Here is a 21,044-nt window from a genome sequence, read left to right as displayed (position 1 = left end):
AACTTGTTGTGTCCCAGTGTTTTGCAGTTGGACGACAAGAGTTTTACACAGTAGCAAAGAGCGAGGCACTGAGTTGGCATGAACAATGGAGAGCATAATGGGGCTCGAGATGTGCTTGTTACCTCAGGTGCTGTGTGATTGTCGACAAGGAGTGAAATGGACCAATTTGTGACCGCCCTTTCAATTTAAGACGTTCAAAACAGACGGAATTTGCATTCGTAATACCAGAGCATCGAAACTACTTGGAACTCTTGTGTATATGAACGTGTCCGCGCCTTTGTATTCTGGTACCTTCGCCGCTACAAACCAACCAACCATCGTGTCCGTGCACATCAGAGTCGCAAAGAATGGAGAATAGCCAGGTTTGGTCGTGTGTGTAGCTGTAGCTCAGTTGGCAGATCGTTCGCTTAGCGTGAGAACGGTCTCGGGTTCAAGCCCCGGCTCCTCCATGTTTTGTGGTCAGTGCAGGGTAAGTGTTGGTCGCGGCGAACATAAACGCACGCAAGAAGTTGCAAAACCAGCGTCACAGACTGATATGAAGTATACTGTCATAAGGAGAGCAAGATGTAAGTGTGAGGACCGGCTGTTATCGTGGTGTCATCGAGTGCAGATCTGTCTTAGGTATCACGGCTTAACGTCATTGAAGTCTAGAGGTGGACAACACGTTCGTCTTACTCAGAGCGGTGTCTGAACTCTATTTTCGACGTTATGCGTACCACTTTCATTGTGGCCAACTACGATTCGATACAGAATGCACGAAACCTGAAAGACACTCTCACTGATACATAGAGAGTAGTGTTTGTCTGCGGAACAATGGGAGTGCAAGGGTCTGTAACGTTGATATGACTGTATGTAGCACTATTAGTTATCGGGGGGGTGGGCGTAGCTCAGATGGTAGAGCGCTCGCTTAGCGTGCGAGAGGTACTGGGATCGATACCCAGCGCCTCCAGAATTTTTAACACACCTACATGCGCACCTTGCCATGCAAGTGGAATAATTCCCAACCGGCAGAGGTGTGTAGGCAGATACAAGCGAACGATTATCATCCACAATTGGCGAGCGTGCTTTTATTCGTGCGCAGGAAGCACCCTCCTCCCACAGCTACACTTAATTTAGAAACAGTACAAATGTTCCCATAAGATTCTCAAGCCTACGTCGGAAAGATCTGCCTTGCGCCGATTTCACGTAAATCCCACTGCACGTTCCCATTCTTTGCGTCAGTCGGCTGCTACTGGTGTTGCTGGTTGTGACTGCTGATAACAGATGCCGTAGCATTCAATTCATGGAGTGAGTTGTATGTTTTGCGATAGTCTGTCTCTGACAAGGAAGCACAGGATATACAGGTGCGAACACAGGAAGCTTGCAGCCCCACGCTGCCTGCAGACACAGAGCAGCCACACTAGAAGAGCGGCCTAAGCCGTAGGCGAAATGTGCTCATTCGCTTTGGCGCGACGTCGAACTATAAATAAGGCTGTCACTAGCGTGAGCGTCGTGTAAAGTCGGAAAAGTCATCTGCATGGGTGATTGCCAAGTTTGGGGAGCGTTTCGTAGTACGATCAGTGCAATGGGGACGCGGAAACTTGTTGTGTCCCAGTGTTTTGCAGTTGGACGACAAGAGTTTTACACAGTAGCAAAGAGCGAGGCACTGAGTTGGCATGAACAATGGAGAGCACAATGGGGCTCGAGATGTGCTTGTTATCTCAGGTGCTGTGTGATTGTCGACAAGGAGTGAAATGGACCAATTTGTGACCGCCCTTTCAATTTAAGACGTTCAAAACAGACGGAATTTGCATTCGTAATACCAGAGCATCGAAACTACTTGGAACTCTTGTGTATATGAACGTGTCCGCGCCTTTGTATTCTGGTACCTTCGCCGCTACAAACCAACCAACCATCGTGTCCGTGCACATCAGAGTCGCAAAGAATGGAGAATAGCCAGGTTTGGTCGTGTGTGTAGCTGTAGCTCAGTTGGCAGATCGTTCGCTTAGCGTGAGAACGGTCTCGGGTTCAAGCCCCGGCTCCTCCATGTTTTGTGGTCAGTGCAGGGTAAGTGTTGGTCGCGGCGAACATAAACGCACGCAAGAAGTTGCAAAACCAGCGTCACAGACTGATATGATGTATACTGTCATAAGGAGAGCAAGATGTAAGTGTGAGGACCGGCTGTTATCGTGGTGTCATCGAGTGCAGATCTGTCTTAGGTATCACGGCTTAACGTCATTGAAGTCTAGAGGTGGACAACACGTTCGTCTTACTCAGAGCGGTGTCTGAACTCTATTTTCGACGTTATGCGTACCACTTTCATTGTGGCAACTACGATTCGATAACGAATGCACGAAACCTGAAAGACACTCTCACTGATACATAGAGAGTGGTGTTTGTCTGCGGAACAATGGGAGTGCAAGGGTCTGTAACGTTGATATGACTGTATGTAGCACTATTAGTTATCGGGGGGGTGGGCGTAGCTCAGATGGTAGAGCGCTCGCTTAGCGTGCGAGAGGTACTGGGATCGATACCCAGCGCCTCCGGAATTTTTAACACACCTACATGCGCACCTTGCCATGCAAGTGGAATAATTCCCAACCGGCAGAGGTGTGTAGGCAGATACAAGCGAACGATTAGCATCCACAATTGGCGAACGTGCTTTTATTCGTGCGCAGGAAGCACCCTCCTCCCACACCTACACTTAATTTAGAAACAGTACAAATGTTCCCATAAGATTCTCAAGCCTACGTCGGAAAGATCTGCCTTGCGCCGATTTCACGTAAATCCCACTGCACGTTCCCATTCTTTGCGTCAGTCGGCTGCTACTGGTGTTGCTGGTTGTGACTGCTGATAACAGATGCCGTAGCAATCAATTCATGGAGTGAGTTGTATGTTTTGCGATAGTCTGTCTCTGACAAGGAAGCACAGGATATACAGGTGCGAACACAGGAAGCTTGCAGCCCCACGCTGCCTGCAGACACAGAGCAGCCACACTAGAAGAGCGGCCTAAGCCGTAGGCGAAATGTGCTCATTCGCTGTGGCGCGACGTCGAACTATAAATAAGGCTGTCACTACCGTGAGCGTCGTGTAAAGTCGGAAAGTCATCTGCATGGGTGATTGCCAAGTTTGGGGAGCGTTTCGTAGTACGATCAGTGCAATGGGGACGCGGAAACTTGTTGTATCCCAGTGTTTTGCAGTTGGACGACAAGAGTTTTACACAGTAGCAAAGAGCGAGGCACTGAGTTGGCATGAACAATGGAGAGCACAATGGGGCTCGAGATGTGCTTGTTACCTCAGGTGCTGTGTGATTGTCGACAAAGCGTGAAATGGACCAATTTGTGACCGCCCTTTCAATTTAAGACGTTCAAAACAGACGGAATTTGCATTCGTAATACCAGAGCATCGAAACTACTTGGAACTCTTGTGTATATGAACGTGTCCGCGCCATTGTATTCTGGTACCTTCGCCGCTACAAACCAACCAACCATCGTGTCCGTGCACATCAGAGTCGCAAAGAATGGAGAATAGCCAGGCTTGGTCGTGTGTGTAGCTGTAGCTCAGTTGGCAGATCGTTTGCTGAGCGTGTGAACGGTCTCGGGTTCAAGCCCCGGCTCCTCCATATTTTGTGGTCAGTGCATGGTAAGTGTTGGTCGCGGCGAACATAAACGCACGCAAAAAGTTGCAAAACCAGCGTCACAGATTGATATGATGTATACTGTCATAAGGAGAGCAAGATGTAAGTGTGAGGACCGGCTGTTATCGTGGTGTCATCGAGTGCAGATCTGTCTTAGGTATCACGGCTTAACGTCATTGAAGTCTAGAGGTGGACAACACGTTCGTCTTACTCAGAGCGGTGTCTGAACTCTATTTTCGACGTTATGCGTACCACTTTCATTGTGGCCAACTACGATTCGATACAGAATGCACGAAACCTGAAAGACACTCTCACTTATACATAGAGAGTAGTGTTTGTCTGCGGAATAATGGGAGTGCAAGGGTGTGTAACGTTGATATGACTGTATGTAGCACTATTAGTTATCGGGGGGGTGGGCGTAGCTCAGATGGTAGAGCGCTCGCTTAGCGTGCGAGAGGTACTGGGATCGATACCCAGCGCCTCCAGAATTTTTAACACACCTACATGCGTACCTTGCCATGCAAGTGGAATAATTCCCAACAGCAGAGGTGTGTAGGCAGATACAAGCGAACGATTAGCATCCACAATTGGCGAGCGTGCTTTTATTCGTGCGCAGGAAGCACCCTCCTCCCACACCTACACTTAATTTAGAAACAGTACAAATGTTCCCATAAGATTCTCAAGCCTACGTCGGAAAGATCTGCCTTGCGCCGATTTCACGTAAATCCCACTGCACGTTCCCATTCTTTGCGTCAGTCGGCTGCTACTGGTGTTGCTGGTTGTGACTGCTGATAACAGATGCCGTAGCAATCAATTCATGGAGTGAGTTGTATGTTTTGCGATAGTCTGTCTCTGACAAGGAAGCACAGGTGATATAGGTGCGAACACAGGAAGCTTGCAGCCTCTCGCTGCCTGCAGACACAGAGCAGCCACACTAGAAGAGCGGCCTAAGCCGTAGGCGAAATGTGCTCATTCGCTTTGGCGCGACGTCGAACTATAAATAAGGCTGTCACTAGCGTGTACGTCGTGTAAAGTCGGAAAAGTCATCTGCATGGGTGATTGCCAAGTTTGGGGAGCGTTTCGTAGTACGATCAGTGCAATGGGGACGCGGAAACTTGTTGTGTCCCAGTGTTTTGCAGTTGGACGACAAGAGTTTTACACAGTAGCAAAGAGCGAGGCACTGAGTTGGCATGAACAATGGAGAGCACAATGGGGCTCGAGATGTGCTTGTTACCTCAGGTGCTGTGTAATTGTCGACAAGGAGTGAAATGGACCAATTTGTGACCGCCCTTTCAATTTAAGACGTTCAAAACAGACGGAATTTGCATTCGTAATACCAGAGCATCGAAACTACTTGGAACTCTTGTGTATATGAACGTGTCCGCGCCATTGTATTCTGGTACCTTCGCCGCTACAAACCAACCAACCATCGTGTCCGTGCACATCAGAGTCGCAAAGAATGGAGAATAGCCAGGCTTGGTCGTGTGTGTAGCTGTAGCTCAGTTGGCAGATCGTTCGCTTAGCGTGTGAACGGTCTCGGGTTCAAGCCCCGGCTCGTCCATGTTTTGTGGTCAGTGCATGGTAAGTGTTGGTCGCGGCGAACATAAACGCACGCAAGAAGTTGCAAAACCAGCGTCACAGACTGATATGATGTATACTGTCATAAGGAGAGCAAGATGTAAGTGTGAGGACCGGCTGTTATCGTGGTGTCATCGAGTGCAGATCTGTCTTAGGTATCACGGCTTAACGTCATTGAAGTCTAGAGGTGGACAACACGTTCGTCTTACTCAGAGCGGTGTCTGAACTCTATTTTCGACGTTATGCGTACCACTTTCATTGTGGCCAACTACGATTCGATACAGAATGCACGAAACCTGAAAGACACTCTCACTGATACATAGAGAGTAGTGTTCTTCTGCGGAATAATGGGAGTGCAAGGGTCTGTAACGTTGATATGACTGTATGTAGCACTATCAGTTATCGGGGGGTGGGCGTAGCTCAGATGGTAGAGCGCTCGCTTAGCGTGCGAGAGGTACTGGGATCGATACCCAGCGCCTCCTGAATTTTTAACACACCTACATGCGTACCTTGCCATGCAAGTGGAATAATTCCCAACAGCAGAGGTGTGTAGGCAGATACAAGCGAACGATTAGCATCCACAATTGGCGAGCGTGCTTTTATTCGTGCGCAGGAAGCACCCTCATCCCACACCTACACATAATTTAGAAAAAGTACAAATGTTCCCATAAGATTCTCAAGCCTACGTCGGAAAGATCTGCCTTGCGCCGATTTCGCGTTAATCCCACTGCACGTTCCCATTCTTTGCGTCAGTCGGCTGCTACTGGTGTTGCTGGTTGTGACTGCTGATAACAGATGCCGTAGCAATCAATTCATGGAGTGAGTTGTATGTTTTGCGATAGTCCGACTCTGACAAGGAAGCACAGGTGATATAGGTGCGAACACAGGAAGCTTGCAGCCTCTCGCTGCCTGCAGACACAGAGCAGCCACACTAGAAGAGCGGCCTAAGCCGTAGGCGAAATGTGCTCATTCGCTTTGGCGCGACGTCGAACTATAAATAAGGCTGTCACTAGCGTGAGCGTCGTGTAAATTCGGAAAAGTCATCTGCATGGGTGATTGCCAAGTTTGGGGAGCGTTTCGTAGTACGATCAGTGCAATGGGGACGCGGAAACTTGTTGTGTCCCAGTGTTTTTCAGTTGGACGACAAGAGTTTTACACAGTAGCAAAGAGCGAGGCACTGAGTTGGCATGAACAATGGAGAGCACAATGGGGCTCGAGATGTGCTTGTTACCTCAGGTGCTGTGTGATTGTCGACAAGGAGTGAAATGGACCAATTTGTGACCGCCCTTTCAATTTAAGACGTTCAAAACAGACGGAATTTGCATTCGTAATACCAGAGCATCGAAACTACTTGGAACTCTTGTGTATATGAACGTGTCCGCGCCATTGTATTCTGGTACCTTCGCCGCTACAAACCAACCAACCATCGTGTCCGTGCACATCAGAGTCGCAAAGAATGGAGAATAGCCAGGCTTGGTCGTGTGTGTAGCTGTAGCTCAGTTGGCAGATCGTTCGCTTAGCGTGTGAACGGTCTCGGGTTCAAGCCCCGGCTTCTCCATGTTTTGTGGTCAGTGCATGGTAAGTGTTGGTCGCGGCGAACATAAACGCACGCAAGAAGTTGCAAAACCAGCGTCACAGACTGATATGATGTATACTGTCATAAGGAGAGCAAGATGTAAGTGTGAGGACCGGCTGTTATCGTGGTGTCATCGAGTGCAGATCTGTCTTAGGTATCACGGCTTAACGTCATTGAAGTCTAGAGGTGGACAACACGTTCGTCTTACTCAGAGCGGTGTCTGAACTCTATTTTCGACGTTATGCGTACCACTTTCATTGTGGCCAACTACGATTCGATACAGAATGCACGAAACCTGAAAGACACTCTCACTGATACATAGAGAGTAGTGTTCTTCTGCGGAATAATGGGAGTGCAAGGGTCTGTAACGTTGATATGACTGTATGTAGCACTATTAGTTATCGGGGGGTGGGCGTAGCTCAGATGGTAGAGCGCTCGCTTAGCGTGCGAGATGTACTGGGATCGATACCCAGCGCCTCCAGAATTTTTAACACACCTACATGCGTACCTTGCCATTCAAGTGGAATAATTCCCAACAGCAGAGGTGTGTAGGCAGATACAAGCGAACGATTAGCATCCACAATTGGCGAGCGTGCTTTTATTCGTGCGCAGGAAGCACCCTCCTCCCACACCTACACTTAATTTAGAAACAGTACAAATGTTCCCATAAGATTCTCAGGCCTACGTCGGAAAGATCTGCCTTGCGCCGATTTCACGTAAATCCCACTGCACGTTCCCATTCTTTGCGTCAGTCGGCTGCTACTGGTGTTGCTGGTTGTGACTGCTGATAACAGATGCCGTAGCAATCAATTCATGGAGTGAGTTGTATGTTTTGCGATAGTCTGTCTCTGACAAGGAAGCACAGGTGATATAGGTGCGAACACAGGAAGCTTGCAGCCTCTCGCTGCCTGCAGACACAGAGCAGCCACACTAGAAGAGCGGCCTAAGCCGTAGGCGAAATGTGCTCATTCGCTTTGGCGCGACGTCGAACTATAAATAAGGCTGTCACTAGCGTGAGCGTCGTGTAAAGTCGGAAAAGTCATCTGCATGGGTGATTGCCAAGTTTGGGGAGCGTTTCGTAGTACGATCAGTGCAATGGGGACGCGGAAACTTGTTGTGTCCCAGTGTTTTGCAGTTGGACGACAAGAGCTTTACACAGTAGCAAAGAGCGAGGCACTGAGTTGGCATGAACAATGGAGAGCACAATGGGGCTCGAGATGTGCTTGTTACCTCAGGTGCTGTGTGATTGTCGACAAGGAGTGAAATGGACCAATTTATGACCGCCCTTTCAATTTAAGACGTTCAAAACAGACGGAATTTGCATTCGTAATACCAGAGCATCGAAACTACTTGGAACTCTTGTGTATATGAACGTGTCCGCGCAATTGTATTCTGGTACCTTCGCCGCTACAAACCAACCAACCATCGTGTCCGTGCACATCAGAGTCGCAAAGAATGGAGAATAGCCAGGCTTGGTCGTGTGTGTAGCTGTAGCTCAGTTGGCAGATCGTTCGCTTAGCGTGTGAACGGTCTCGGGTTCAAGCCCCGGCTCGTCCATTTTTTGTGGTCAGTGCATGGTAAGTGTTGGTCGCGGCGAACATAAACGCACGCAAGAAGTGGCAAAACCAGCGTCACAGACTGATATGATGTATACTGTCATAAGGAGAGCAAGATGTAAGTGTGAGGACCGGCTGTTATCGTGGTGTCATCGAGTGCAGATCTGTCTTAGGTATCACGGCTTAACGTCATTGAAGTCTAGAGGTGGACAACACGTTCGTCTTACTCAGAGCGGTGTCTGAACTCTATTTTCGACGTTATGCGTACCACTTTCATTGTGGCCAACTACGATTCGACACAGAATGCACGAAACCTGAAAGACACTCTCACTGATACATAGAGAGTAGTGTTTGTCTGCGGAATAATGGGAGTGCAAGGGTCTGTAACGTTGATATGACTGTATGTAGCACTATTAGTTATCGGGGGGGTGGGCGTAGCTCAGATGGTAGGTTGCTCTTTTAGCGTGCGAGAGGTACTGGGATCGATACCCAGCGCCTCCAGAATTTTTAACACACCTACATGCGCACCTTGCCATGCAAGTGGAATAATTCCCAACCGGCAGAGGTGTGTAGGCAGATACAAGCGAACGATTATCATCCACAATTGGCGAGCGTGCTTTTATTCGTGCGCAGGAAGCACCCTCCTCCCACAGCTACACTTAATTTAGAAACAGTACACATGTTCCCATAAGATTCTCAAGCCTACGTCGGAAAGATCTGCCTTGCGCCGATTTCACGTAAATCCCACTGCACGTTCCCATTCTTTGCGTCAGTCGGCTGCTACTGGTGTTGCTGGTTGTGACTGCTGATAACAGATGCCGTAGCAATCAATTCATGGAGTGAGTTGTATGTTTTGCGATAGTCTGTCTCTGACAAGGAAGCACAGGTGATATAGGTGCGAACACAGGAAGCTTGCAGCCTCTCGCTGCCTGCAGACACAGAGCAGCCACACTAGAAGAGCGGCCTAAGCCGTAGGCGAAATGTGCTCATTCGCTTTGGCGCGACGTCGAACTATAAATAAGGCTGTCACTAGCGTGAGCGTCGTGTAAAGTCGGTAAAGTCATCTGCATGGGTGATTGCCAAGTTTGGGGAGCGTTTCGTAGTACGATCAGTGCAATGGGGATGCGGAAACTTGTTGTGTCCCAGTGTTTTGCAGTTGGACGACAAGAGTTTTACACAGTAGCAAAGAGCGAGGCACTGAGTTGGCATGAACAATGGAGAGCACAATGGGGCTCGAGATGTGCTTGTTACCTCAGGTGCTGTGTGATTGTCGACAAGGAGTAAAAATGGACCAATTTGTGACCGCCCTTTCAATTTAAGACGTTCAAAACAGACGGAATTTGCATTCGTAATACCAGAGCATCGAAACTACTTGGAACTCTTGTGTATATGAACGTGTCCGCGCCTTTGTATTCTGGTACCTTCGCCGCTACAAACCAACCAACCATCGTGTCCGTGCACATCAGAATCGCAAAGAATGGAGAAATGCCAGGCTTGTTCGTGTGTGTAGCTGTAGCTCAGTTGGCAGATCGTTCGGTTAGCGTGTGAACGGTCTCGGGTTCAAGCCCCGGCTCCTCCATGTTTTGTGGTCAGTGCATGGTAAGTGTTGGTCGCGGCGAACATAAACGCACGCAAGAAGTTGCAAAACCAGCGTCACAGACTGATATGATGTATACTGTCATAAGGAGAGCAAGATGTATGTGTGGGGACCGGCTGTTATCGTGGTGTCATCGAGTGCAGATCTGTCTTAGGTATCACGGCTTAACGTCATTGAAGTCTAGAGGTGGACAACACGTTCGTCTTACTCAGAGCGGTGTCTGAACTCTATTTTCGACGTTATGCGTGCCACTTTCATTGTGGCCAACTACGATCCGATACAGATTGCACGAAACCTGAAAGACACTCTCACTGATACATAGAGAGTAGTGTTTGTCTGCGGAATAATGGGAGTGCAAGGGTCTGTAACGTTGATATGACTGTAAGTAGCACTATTAGTTATCGGGGGCGTGGGCGTAGCTCAGATGGTAGAGTGCTCGCTTAGCGTGCGAGAGGTACTGGGATCGATACCCAGCGCCTCCAGAATTTTTAACACACCTACATGCGCACCTTGCCATGCAAGTGGAATAATTCCCAACCGGCAGAGGTGTGTAGGCAGATACAAGCGAACGATTATCATCCACAATTGGCGAGCGTGCTTTTATTCGTGCGCAGGAAGCACCCTCCTCCCACAGCTACACTTAATTTAGAAACAGTACAAATGTTCCCATAAGATTCTCAAGCCTACGTCGGAAAGATCTGCCTTGCGCCGATTTCACGTAAATCCCACTGCACGTTCCCATTCTTTGCGTCAGTCGGCTGCTACTGGTGTTGCTGGTTGTGACTGCTGATAACAGATGCCGTAGCAATCAATTCATGGAGTGAGTTGTATGTTTTGCGATAGTCTGTCTCTGACAAGGAAGCACAGGTGATATAGATGCGAACACAGGAAGCTTGCAGCCTCTCGCTGCCTGCAGACACAGAGCAGCCACACTAGAAGAGCGGCCTAAGCCGTAGGCGAAATGTGCTCATTCGCTTTGGCGCGACGTCGAACTATAAATAAGGCTGTCACTAGCGTGAGCGTCGTGTAAAGTCGGGAAAGTCATCTGCATGGGTGATTGCCAAGTTTGGGGAGCGTTTCGTAGTACGATCAGTGCAATGGGGACGCGGAAACTTGTTGTGTCCCAGTGTTTTGCAGTTGGACGACAAGAGTTTTACACAGTAGCAAAGAGCGAGGCACTGAGTTGGCATGAACAATGGAGAGCACAATGGGGCTCGAGATGTGCTTGTTACCTCAGGTGCTGTGTGATTGTCGACAAGGAGTGAAATGGACCAATTTGTGACCGCCCTTTCAATTTAAGACGTTCAAAACAGACGGAATTTGCATTCGTAATACCAGAGCATCGAAACTACTTGGAACTCTTGTGTATATGAACGTGTCCGCGCCTTTGTATTCTGGTACCTTCGCCGCTACAAACCAACCAACCATCGTGTCCGTGCACATCAGAGTCGCAAAGAATGGAGAATAGCCAGGCTTGGTCGTGTGTGTAGCTGTAGCTCAGTTGGCAGATCGTTCGCTTAGCGTGTGAACGGTCTCGGGTTCAAGCCCCGGCTCCTCCATGTTTTGTGGTCAGTGCATGGTAAGTGTTGGTCGCGGCGAACATAAACGCACGCAAGAAGTTGCAAAACCAGCGTCACAGACTGATATGATGTATACTGTCATAAGGAGAGCAAGATGTAAGTGTGAGGACCGGCTGTTATCGTGGCGTCATCGAGTGCAGATCTGTCTTAGGTATCACGGCTTAACGTCATTGAAGTCTAGAGGTGGACAACACGTTCGTCTTACTCAGAGAGGTGTCTGAACTCTATTTTCGACGTTATGCGTACCACTTTCATTGTGGCCAACTACGATTCGATACAGAATGCACGAAACCTGAAAGACACTCTCACTGATACATAGAGAGTAGTGTTTGTCTGCGGAATAATGGGAGTGCAAGGGTCTGTAACGTCGATATGACTGTATGTAGCACTATTAGTTATCGTGTGGGTGGGAGTAGCTCAGATGGTAGAGCGCTCGCTTAGCGTGCGAGAGGTACTGGGATCGATACCCAGTGCCTCCACAATTTTTAACACACCTACATGCGCACCTTGCCATGCAAGTGGAATAATTCCCAACCGGCAGAGGTGTGTAGGCAGATACAAGCGAACGATTAGCATCCACAATTGGCGAGCGTGCTTTTATTCGTGCGCAGGAAGCAACCTCCTCCCACACCTACACTTAATTTAGAAACAGTACAAATGTTCCCATAAGATTCTCAAGCCTACGTCGGAAAGATCTGCCTTGCGCCGATTTCACGTAAATCCCACTGCACGTTCCCATTCTTTGCGTCAGTCGGCTGCTACTGGTGTTGCTGGTTGTGACTGCTGATAACAGATGCCATAGCAATCAATTCATGGAGTGAGTTGTATGTTTTGCGATAGTCTGTCTCTGACAAGGAAACACAGGTGATATAGGTGCGAACACAGGAAGCTTGCAGCCTCTCGCTGCCTGCAGACACAGAGCAGCCACACTAGAAGAGCGGCCTAAGCCATAGGCGAAATGTGCTCATTCGCTTTGGCGCGACGTCGAACTATAAATAAGGCTGTCACTAGCGTGAGCGTCGTGTAAAGTCGGAAAAGTCATCTGCATGGGTGATTGCCAAGTTTGGGGAGCGTTTCGTAGTACGATCAGTGCAATGGGGACGCGGAAACTTGTTGTGTCCCAGTGTTTTGCAGTTGGACGACAAGAGTTTTACACAGTAGCAAAGAGCGAGGCACTGAGTTGGCATGAACAATGGAGAGCACAATGGGGCTCGAGATGTGCTTGTTACCTCAGGTGCTGTGTGATTGTCGACAAGGAGTGAAATGGACCAATTTGTGACCGCCCTTTCAATTTAAGACGTTCAAAATAGACGGAATTTGCATTCGTAATACCAGAGCATCGAAACTACTTGGAACTCTTGTGTATATGAACGTGTCCGCGCCTTTGTATTCTGGTACCTTCGCCGCTACAAACCAACCAACCATCGTGTCCGTGCACATCAGAGTCGCAAAGAATGGAGAATTGCTAGGCTTGGTCGTGTGTGTAGCTGTAGCTCAGTTGGCAGATCGTTCGCTTAGCTCAGATGGTAGAGCGCTCGCTTAGCGTGCGAGAGGTACTGGGATCGATACCCAGCGCCTCCAGAATTTTTAACACACCTACATGCGCACCTTGCTATGCAAGTGGAATAATTCCCAACCGGCAGAGGTGTGTAGGCAGATACAAGCGAACGATTAGCATCCACAATTGGCGAGCGTGCTTTTATTCGTGCGCAGGAAGCACCCTCCTCCCACACCTACACTTAATTTAGAAACAGTACAAATGTTCCCATAAGATTCTCAAGCCTACGTCGGAAAGATCTGCCTTGCGCCGATTTCACGTAAATCCCACTGCACGTTCCCATTCTTTGCGTCAGTCGGCTGCTACTGGTGTTGCTGGTTGTGACTGCTGATAACAGATGCCGTAGCAATCAATTCATGGAGTGAGTTGTATGTTTTGCGATAGTCTGTCTCTGACAAGGAAGCACAGGTGATATAGGTGCGAACACAGGAAGCTTGCAGCCTCTCGCTGCCTGCAGACACAGAGCAGCCACACTAGAAGAGCGGCCTAAGCCGTAGGCGAAATGTGCTCATTCGCTTTGGCGCGACGTCGAACTATAAATAAGGCTGTCACTAGCGTGAGCGTCGTGTAAAGTCGAAAAAGTCATCTGCATGGGTGATTGCCAAGTTTGGGGAGCGTTTCGTAGTACGATCAGTGCAATGGGGACGCGGAAACTTGTTGTGTCCCAGTGTTTTGCAGTTGGACGACAAGAGTTTTACACAGTAGCAAAGAGCGAGGCACTGAGTTGGCATGAACAATGGGGAGCACAATGGGGCTCGAGATGTGCTTGTTACCTCAGGTGCTGTGTGATTGTCGACAAGGAGTGAAATGGACCAATTTGTGACCGCCCTTTCAATTTAAGACGTTCAAAACAGATGGAATTTGCATTCGTAATACCATAGCATCGAAAATACTTGGAACTCTTGTGTATATGAAGGTGTCCGCGCCTTTGTATTCTGGTACCTTCGCCGCTACAAACCAACCAACCATCGTGTCCGTGCACATCAGAGTCGCAAAGAATGGAGAATAGCCAGGCTTGATCGTGTGTGTAGCTGTAGCTCAGTTGGCAGATCGTTCGGTTAGCGTGTGAACGGTCTCGGGTTCAAGCCCCGTCTTCTTCATGTTTTGTGGTCAGTGCATGGTAAGTGTTGGTCGCGGCGAACATAAACGCACGCAAGAAGTTGCAAAACCAGCGTCACAGACTGATATGATGTATACTGTCATAAGGAGAGCAAGATGTATGTGTGGGGACCGGCTGTTATCGAGGTGTCATCGAGTGCAGATCTGTCTTAGGTATCACGGCTTAACGTCATTGAAGTCTAGAGGTGGACAACACGTTCGTCTTACTCAGAGCGGTGTCTGAACTCTATTTTCGACGTTATGCGTGCCACTTTCACTGTGGCCAACTACGATTCGATACAGAATGCACGAAACCTGAAAGACACTCTCACTGATACATAGAGTGTAGTGTTTGTCTGCGGAATAATGGGAGTGCAAGGGTCTGTATCGTTGATATGACTGTATGTAGCACTATTAGTTATCGGGGGGGTGGGCGTAGCTCAGATGGTAGAGCGCTCGCTTAGCGTGCGAGAGGTACTGGGATCGATGCCCAGCGTCTCCAGAATTTTTAACACACCTAGGTGCGCACCTTGCCATGCAAGTGGAATAATTCCCAACCGGCAGAGGTGTGTAGGCAGATACAAGCGAACGATTAGCATCCACAATTGGCTCAGATGGTAGAGCGCTCGCTTAGCGTGCGAGAGGTACTGGGATCGATACCCAGCGCCTCCAGAATTTTTAACACACCTACATGCGCACCTTCCCATGCAAGAGGAATTATTCCCAACTGGCAGAGGTGTGTAGGCAGATACAAGCGAACGATTAGCATCCACAATTGGCGAGCGTGCTTTTATTCGTGCGCAGGAAGCACCCTCCTCCCACACCTACACTTAATTTAGAAACAGTACAAATGTTCCCATAAGATTCTCAAGTCTACGTCGGAAAGATCTGCCTTGTGCCGATTTCACGTAAATCCCACTGCACGTTCCCATTCTTTGCGTCAGTCGGCTGCTACTGGTGTTGCTGGTTGTGACTGCTGATAACAGATGCCGTAGCAATCAATTCATGGAGTGAGTTGTATGTTTTGCGATAGTCTGGCTCTGACAAGGAAGCACAGGTGATATAGGTGCGAACACAGGAAGCTTGCAGCCCCTCGCTGCCTGCAGACACAGAGCAGCCACACTAGAAGAGCGGCCTAAGCCGTAGGCGAAATGTGCTCATTCGCTTTGGCGCGACGTCGAACTATAAATAAGGCTGTCACTAGCGTGAGCGTCGTGTAAAGTCGGAAAAGTCATCTGCATGGGTGATTGCCAAGTTTGGGGAGCGTTTTGTAGTACGATCAGTGCAATGGTGACGCGGAAACTTGTTGTGTCCCAGTGTTTTGCAGTTGGACGACAAGAGTTTTACACAGTAGCAAAGAGCGAGGCACTGAGTTGGCATGAACAATGTAGAGCATAATGGGGCTCGAGATGTGCTTGTTACCTCAGGTGCTGTGTGATTGTCGACAAGGAGTGAAATGGACCAATTTGTGACCGCCCTTTCAATTTAAGACGTTCAAAACAGACGGAATTTGCATTCGTAATACCAGAGCATCGAAACTACTTGGAACTCTTGTGTATATGAAGGTGTCCGCGCCTTTGTATTCTGGTACCTTCGCCGCTACAAACCAACCAACCATCGTGTCCGTGCACATCAGAGTCGCAAAGAATGGAGAATAGCCAGGCTTGATCGTGTGTGTAGCTGTAGCTCAGTTGGCAGATCGTTCGCTTAGCGTGTGAACGGTCTCGGGTTCAAGCCCCGGCTCCTCCATGTTTTGTGGTCAGTGCATGGTAAGTGTTGGTAGCGGCGAACATAAACGCACGCAAGAAGTTGCAAAACCAGCGTCACAGACTGATATGATGTATACTGTCATAAGGAGAGCAAGATGTATGTGTGGGGACCGGCTGTTATCGTGGTGTCATCGAGTGCAGATCTGTCTTAGGTATCACGGCTTAACGTCATTGAAGTCTAGAGGTGGACAACACGTTCGTCTTACTCAGAGCGGTGTCTTAACTCTATTTTCGACGTTATGCGTGCAACTTTCATTGTGGCCAACTACGATTTGATACAGAATGCACGAAACCTGAAAGACACTCTCACTGATACATAGAGAGTAGTGTTTGCGGAATAATGGGAGTGCAAGGGTCTGTGACGTTGATATGACTGTATGTAGCACTACTAGTTATCGGGGGGGTGGGCGTAGCTCAGATGGTAGAGCGCTCGCTTAGCGTGCGAGAGGTACTGGGATCGATACCCAGCGCCTCCACAATTTTTAACACACCTACAAGCGCACCTTGCCATGCAAGTGGAATAATTCCCAACCGGCAGAGGTGTGTAGGCAGATACAAGCGAACGATTAGCATCCACAATTGGCGAGCGTGCTTTTATTCGTGCGCAGGAATACCCTCCTCCCACACCTACACTTAATTTAGAAACAGTACAAATGTTCCCATAAGATTCTCAAGTCTACGTCGGAAAGATCTGCCTTGCGCCGATTTCACGTAAATCCCACTGCACGTTCCCACTCTTTGTGTGCAGTCGGCTGCTACTGGTGTTGCTGGTTGTGACTGCTGATAACAGATGCCGTAGCAATCAAATCATGGAGTGAGTTGTATGTTTTGCGATAGTCTGTCTCTGACAAGGAAGCACAGGTGATATAGGTGCGAACACAGGAAGCTTGCAGCCCCTCGCTGCCTGCAGACACGGAGCAGCCACACTAGAAGAGCGGCCTAAGCCGTAGGCGAAATGTGCTCATTCGCTTTGGCGCGACGTCGAACTATAAATAAGGCTGTCACTTGCGTGAGCGTCGTGTAAAGTCGGAAAAGTCATCTGCATGGGTGATTGCCAAGTTTGGGGAGCGTTTCGTAGTACGATCAGTGCAATGGGGACGCGGAAACTTGTTGTGTCCCAGTGTTTTGCAGTTGGACGACAAGAGTTTTACACAGTAGCAAAGAGCGAGGCACTGAGTTGGCATGAACAATGGAGAGCACAATGGGGCTCGAGATGTGCTTATTACCTCAGGTGCTGTGTGATTGTCGACAAGGAGTGAAATGGAACAATTTGTGACCGCCCTTCCAATTTAAGACGTTCAAAAGAGACGGAATTTGCATTCGTAATACCAGAGCATCGAAACTACTTGGAACTCTTGTGTATATGAACGTGTCCGCGCCTTTGTATTCTGGTACCTTCGCCGCTACAAACCAACCAACCATCGTGTCCGTGCACATCAGAGTCGCAAAGAATGGAGAATAGCCAGGCTTGGTTGCGTGTGTAGCTGTAGCTCAGTTGGCAGATCGTTCGCTTAGCGATTGAACGGTCTCGGGTTCAAGCCCCGGCTCCTCCATGTTTTGTGGTCAGTGCATGGTAAGTGTTGGTCGCGGCGAACATAAACGCACGCAAGAACTTGCAAAACCAGCGTCACAGACTGATATGATGTATACTGTCATAAGGAGAGCAAGATGTAAGTGTGGGGACCGGCTGTTATCGTGGTGTCATCGAGTGCAGATCTGTCTTAGGTATCACAGCTTAACGTCATTGAAGTCTAGAGGTGGACAACACGTTCGTATTACTCAGAGCGGTGTCTGAACTCTATCTTCGACGTTATGCGTGCCACTTTCATTGTGGCCAACTACGATTCGATACAGAATGCACGAAACCTGAAAGACACCCTCACTGATACATAGAGAGTAGTGTTTGTCTGCGGAATAATGGGAGTGCAAGGGTATGTGACGTTGACATGACTGTATGTAGCACTACTAGGTAACGGGGTGGGCGTAGCTCAGATGGTAGAGCGCTCGCGTAGCGTGCGAGAGGTACTGAGATCGATACCCAGCGCCTCCAGAATTTTTAACACACCTACATGCGCACCTTGCCATGCAAGTGGAATAATTCACAACCAGCAGAGGTGTGTAGGCAGATACAAGCGAACGATTAGCTCCCACAATTATCGAGCGTGCTTTTATTCGTGCGCAGGAAGCACCCTCCTCCCACACCTACACTTAATTTAGAAACAGTACAAATGTTCCCATAAGATTCCCAAGCCTACGTCGGAAAGATCTGCCTTGCGCCGATTTCACGTAAATCCCACTGCACGTTCCCATTCTTTGAGTGCAGTCGGCTGCTACTGGTGTTGCTGGTTGTGTCAGCTGATAACAGATGCCGTAGCAATCAATTCATGAAGTGAGTTGTTTGTTTTGCGATAGTCTGTCTCTGACAAGGAAGCACAGGTGATATAGGTGCGAACACAGGAAGCTTGCAGCCCCTCGCTGCCTGCAGACACAGAGAAGCCACACTAGAAGAGCGGCCTAAGCCGTAGGCGAAATGTGCTCATTCGCTTTAGCGCGACGTCGAACAATAAATAAGGCTGTCACTAGCGTGAGCGTCCACCAGTTCTTCGGCGTAACTCGAGAGGGTTGCGCCCTTCGATATTATTGTCGTTAATATCGAAGTGCTAGGGGTTTCAGTCATCGCTGCAGCTGCCGTTGTCCCGAGCCTTTGCCGCCGTTGGTCCCAGCCGCCGCTGCCGCCGCCGCCCGTCTCCCGCCGACGCCGGTTGCCGCCATCGTATCCGGTTCCTGCCGCTGCTGCTTTTGCCGACCGCCGCCGCCACCGCCGCCGCCGCCGCCGCCGCTCCCTGCCCGTCTTTCTTTCTGTCGTCTCTGCTTACGTCTTACCCTTCCTCTTCGTCAGTCTCTTGTCCTTGTCCTTTGACTGTCCCCTGTTCTTTTTCCTCTTTTCCCCTCTCCCACTTATCCTCTCACCATGACAACCCCCACAACTACCGCCACTACCACTGCAATCGTGTACACGTCCCCCTCACTTGCTGCCACCACCATCACGTGGTGTGCTCAATCACCGCCTCCCCCATATATTCCCCCCCTCCTCACTCTTCCCACCCCCGCTCCTTTTGTTGCTCCCTCCCCTGTTCCTACCCCCCATGCCTCACGTGACCCATTCCCTCCCCTCCCACATGTAACTCATGCCACCCCCGCCAGGGTTGTTGCCCGTCGGGCCACCACCCACGCCACACCATCATCATCGTCATCACCATCACCATCACCATCGCCCTCGCCATCGCCAGTGCCAACCACTGCCACTGCATCTTCTGTGGCGCCAGCTCCAGCTCCAGCGCCAGCACCAGCACCACCACCAGTGCCTGCACCGCCGGTGGGACCCGCCATCTCCCGCCATCTCCCGGTCGTCCCCATCCCCCACACCTCTTCCCATCCCTCTCCCGCTGTGAAACGTCCCAGCGGCACCCCAGCCTCTTCTGCTCCCAAGAAGTCGCAAACTCTCCCCCCTCCAACCCCCCAGGATGCCATGGATACCACCCCACCTGCCCTATCTACTCCCTCCTCTACCTCCCCCTCCTACAGGTACCTCCTTTCTCACCCTGATCCCTCTCTCCTGGAGGCCCGCAATCTTACCCTTCTCCTCCGCCAGCACTTCCCCGGAGCCCCGATCTCCCTTCTCACCCCCCGTCGGGACTCCGTCCTGATCACATCCCCCAGCCCCACCCTCCACTCCGACATCCTCTCCCGCATTCCCCTCAAACGGTTTGGTCCCCATGCCTCCCTTGCCCCTGCTCCCTCCCCCTCCTCATCCCGACAACCCCAGCCGCCCCGTCGCCCACTGACCCTCACTGCCGTGATCACTCGGCTTAGCCCGATGATCTCGGAGGAGGAGGTGTTGGCGGAGCTGAAGGCCCATCCCTATCTAGAGGTTCGAGCTGTCCGCCGGATTCACAATCCAGCCGGCCCCACCCGCCTCATGCGGGTGTTCTCCGAGCATGCTCCCTCCATAGACCTCCTCCTCAAGTAGGGTGCCCTCCTTTTCAACCGCCGTTATAAGGTCGACCCCTCCCGCTCCCTTCCACAGTCCATCCGCTGCCAGAGGTGCTTGCGCTATAATGCACATCCTACATCTGAGTGCCGAGAGGCCCCCGTCTGCCCGCACTGCAAAGAAGCGCACTTCCTCCGACAGTGCCCCAACCTTCAGTCCCCCCCTCCTGTAACACCTGTAACCTCCAACACCCAACCTACTCCCAAAAGTGCAAGGCCCGACCCCCTCCCTCCGCTCCTGAAGTCACTGTCCCTGTCCGCCCCTTGGATGCCCCCACCCCTCCCGGCAATTCCCTCCGTCCCCCCCCCCACAGCTGAGGACATCATCCGCTTTGTAACCGTTGTCCTTCAGAACATCCACCCCTTTCAGCGCCCCCACACCCTCCAGCAGATATCCCTTGCCGCCCGTTCCATCTTCCAGCTCAACACTTACGCCACCTACTCCCATAACCAGGCCCATTTTACCTTCTCCTGTCTCGACACCCTCGTCTAACTTCCCACTATGGCGCGACAGCAACGTATCCTGTTTAACAACATCCGATCCCTTCCTGTCAACAAGAATCTCCTTATGCATACCCTCACCACCCACCGCGTGGATGCCTTCCTCCTAAACGAAACATTTCTCCAGCCCCACCATACTGTCCATACCTCGCCCTACCTCCTTCACCGCTCTGACAACCCCCTCCCGATAGCGCGTGGCGGAGTTGCCATTGGCCACCATCGCAAGATCCCTGTTCGGCTCCAACCCCTCCTTCCCAACCCCACGGAACACCTGATCCTTAGTCTATTCTTCCCCGGCCTCACCGTTACCTGCGCCACCATCTATGTCCACCCCTCTGCCCCTATTCCTTTTGACTTCCTTTCCCACATCGACCGTACCTTCTCCTCCTACGTGATTGCCGCAGATCTCAATATCCATAGTCGCTCCGCCACCCAGTTACGGCGGTGGCATCGGTTCCTCGCCACCATCCAAGGAGATGTCCTTCCTCTTCCCCAACACACCCGCCCTGAATCCAATACCACACCCGATGTCGTCCTAGCCTCCCCCAACCTCCTTGGCCGCATA

At 50.3% G+C, this 21,044-nt stretch overlaps 5 non-coding genes across 5 annotated transcripts; all 5 read left to right on the top strand.

Moving 5' to 3' along the window:
- The first annotated feature begins 875 nt into the window (after window positions 1-875).
- On the top strand, window positions 876-949 carry Trnaa-agc (transfer RNA alanine (anticodon AGC)). The gene has a single exon. It is a non-coding gene; the product is annotated as a tRNA-Ala (tRNA).
- Window positions 950-2,451: 1,502 nt separating this feature from the next.
- Window positions 2,452-2,525, top strand: Trnaa-agc (transfer RNA alanine (anticodon AGC)). Its single transcript has one exon. It is a non-coding gene; the product is annotated as a tRNA-Ala (tRNA).
- Window positions 2,526-4,027: 1,502 nt separating this feature from the next.
- Trnaa-agc (transfer RNA alanine (anticodon AGC)) lies at window positions 4,028-4,101 on the top strand. The gene has a single exon. It is a non-coding gene; the product is annotated as a tRNA-Ala (tRNA).
- Window positions 4,102-5,602: 1,501 nt separating this feature from the next.
- Trnaa-agc (transfer RNA alanine (anticodon AGC)) lies at window positions 5,603-5,676 on the top strand. Its single transcript has one exon. It is a non-coding gene; the product is annotated as a tRNA-Ala (tRNA).
- Window positions 5,677-16,330: 10,654 nt separating this feature from the next.
- On the top strand, window positions 16,331-16,404 carry Trnaa-agc (transfer RNA alanine (anticodon AGC)). Its single transcript has one exon. It is a non-coding gene; the product is annotated as a tRNA-Ala (tRNA).
- The last annotated feature ends 4,640 nt before the right edge of the window (window positions 16,405-21,044 follow it).

The sequence above is a fragment of the Schistocerca gregaria genome, chromosome 11 (genome assembly GCF_023897955.1).
Source record: "Schistocerca gregaria isolate iqSchGreg1 chromosome 11, iqSchGreg1.2, whole genome shotgun sequence".
Lineage (NCBI taxonomy): Eukaryota > Metazoa > Arthropoda > Insecta > Orthoptera > Acrididae > Schistocerca > Schistocerca gregaria.
This window is presented reverse-complemented; position numbering and strand designations above follow the sequence as displayed.